This window comes from Belonocnema kinseyi, chromosome 1 (assembly GCF_010883055.1).
Source record: "Belonocnema kinseyi isolate 2016_QV_RU_SX_M_011 chromosome 1, B_treatae_v1, whole genome shotgun sequence".
In the NCBI taxonomy this organism is placed as follows: domain Eukaryota; kingdom Metazoa; phylum Arthropoda; class Insecta; order Hymenoptera; family Cynipidae; genus Belonocnema; species Belonocnema kinseyi.
This window is the reverse complement of record NC_046657.1, coordinates 139,437,205-139,439,902: the sequence shown is the minus strand read 5'-3', so window position 1 is coordinate 139,439,902 and position 2,698 is coordinate 139,437,205.

Genomic DNA, 2,698 nt, shown 5'->3' with positions numbered 1-2,698 from the left:
AGGGAAAATCAACAGTTTCTCTCTGACCCATTGCGACCCTTCCAAGACCCTCCAGTTACTGTCGAACACCCACCCAAACCAGAGCAGGTCGAAGTATTTTGGAGAGAAGTCTACGACGTTCAGCATAAACTGGACGAAGACTCAGAAAATATAAAAAGCTTCAAGGAGTTATGTGTTGCCCTCATAACACCTGATAAAGAATGCCCACCCATCACTACAGAGGAGGTGAAAAAAGTATTAAGAGAGATGAAGAACTATTCCGCACCGGGACCAGATTGTATCAAAACCTTCTGGTGGAAGAAGTTTTCTTCAACCCATCATCATTTGGCCCGTATTTTCGCCTGATATTTGAATTCGGAAGAGCCGATTCCAGAGTGGTTGGTGGAAGGATGCACAATACTCCTGCCGAAAATAGGCAACTTATCTGACCCGAAGAAATACAGGCCAATAACTTGTCTGAACACGCTTTATAAGATATTCACAGCTATCCTAAATGATGGGATTATTCGGGCAATTAAACCTGTGTGGCAAGAAATGTATGAACAACGAGGCTCAAAGAGAGGCGTAGCCGGATGTCGGGAGAACCTGCTCATCGATAGATTTGCCTGCAAAGATGTAGCATTCTACCAGCGTGACCCATCGATGGCCTGGATTGGTTATCGGAAAGCTTTCGATTCGACATCCCATAGACTTATCACCTGTCTTTTGGAACTCTTGAAGGTTCATCCGCAAATAGTTGGGTGCATAGAGAGTTTGATACCGCTTTGGAAAACCGGATTTACTATCTCATCTGGCAAAAATCGTGTGACAACTAACAAGGTCACGTTTCAGAGAAGTGTCTTTCAGGGCGACACAAAGAGCCCACTCCTCCTTTGCCTTACATTATTGCCACTGTCTCTAGCACTGCGCCATTCCGACATGTACTTGTGCGGCAAACCTGCAGATCGAAAGTACAAGGTCTCTCATGTATTTCACATGGACGATCTTAAGATCTATGCTAAAAACAAAGAGCAAGCGCATCTAGCTCTGGGGATTGTCGAACGATATACTAAGGAAATTGAAATGGAACTTGGGTTAAGCAAATGCGCCAAGGTTTATTTGAAGCGGGGAAAACTTAATGGAATCCCTGAAGATCCTGAGCTCGTTGATAGAAGCGCTATACGACACCTTTGCGCTAGAGAGACTTGTACATACCTGGTCGTGCCACAGAGCCGCATTCAGGATGTGACATCTATAAAGGATACTCCGCGAAGCAGATACAAACGTCTCATCTGACAGATTTGGTCTTCCGAACTGTCAACGAGGAACAAAGTATCTGCAACGAACACGCTTGCCGTCCCGATACTACTCTATTCATTTGGAGTAGTTCCATGGACGAAGAACGAGAATTTAGAGGAGCGATATTAAGGTGAATGCCGTAGGAGTGACAGAGATGGTAATAAAGCACTCTTCGTGCCGCATTGTGCCTTTGAATGTAGGTCGTTCCCACGTGAGTTGGACAACTAGATAATATGTGAGCTAAATGCTCGGGGTGTGCATGGCACGCCCTGCAGCTATCATCGGGAATGTTTTGGCTCAACATGTGGCGACGGTATGTTAAGGTGGAAATGACACCGTCTTGGCATGCTAAGATGAAACCCTCTGTACCAGACTTTAATCCGGGTGATTTAAGGAAAGCAAACGTTAGCTCACAAGACATTGACTGATCCTTCACATTTCTGTGGAAGACACCGTGCATCGTCTTATAAAAGGGGCCTCTTATAAAGGGGCCAGGTCTGGTGAATACGGTGGCTGAGGAACCAATTCGAAGCCGATTTGATGCAATTTTGCTTGTGCAACTACGCATGAATGAACAGGCGCATTGTCGTGATAATAAAGCGGTTTTTTCTTCTTCAAATGCGGTCGTTTTTCGGCGGTTTCGATTTTCAATCGGTCCAATAATAATAAATAGCATGCTCCGGCTATGGTTTTACCTTTTTCAAGATAGTCCACGAATATTATGCCATGCGCATCCCAAAATACGGAGGCCATAACCTTTCCGACCCATTGTTGCGTTTTTTGACGCTTCGGAGCACTTTCGCCCGGTGGAACCCACTATTTTGCCTGTTTGCGTTGACTCAGGAGTGTAGTATTGGATTCAGGTTTCATCCGTGGTTATGAATCGGCGCAAAAAGTCAGTCGGCTTACGCGAAAATAATGCCAAATTCTGCTGGGAAGTTGTCACACGAATTCGTTTTTGGTCCACTGTGAGCAAACGCGGCACCCATCGCGCGCAGAGCTTCTTCATGCCCAAAACTGAATGCACGATATTGCCCACACGTTCCAATGATATGCCTACAGCATTAGCTACCTCTCTTAATTTCACTTTGGGATCATTCAACATCATATCATGGATTTTTTCGACATCAGTGCTGTAACTTGTAAATACGTAAACATAAATGGCTGAAGTTTTGACAGGCGTCATTTGAAGTATCAAGCTCGACGAAAATGGTTCACATTAGTGAATACTTATGCCATCTCTTAGAATTTTCAGGTACTTATCAGACTGCCTAGTATCTCGAGTGCTCACTCCTGAAAGCCCGGATTAAGAAAGCAGAAGAGTAAAACTTTCGTGAACAGCTCCTCGATAAGAGGATGCACGGTATCTTCCACAGAAATGTGAAGGATCAGTCAATGTCTTGTGAGCTAACGTTTGCTT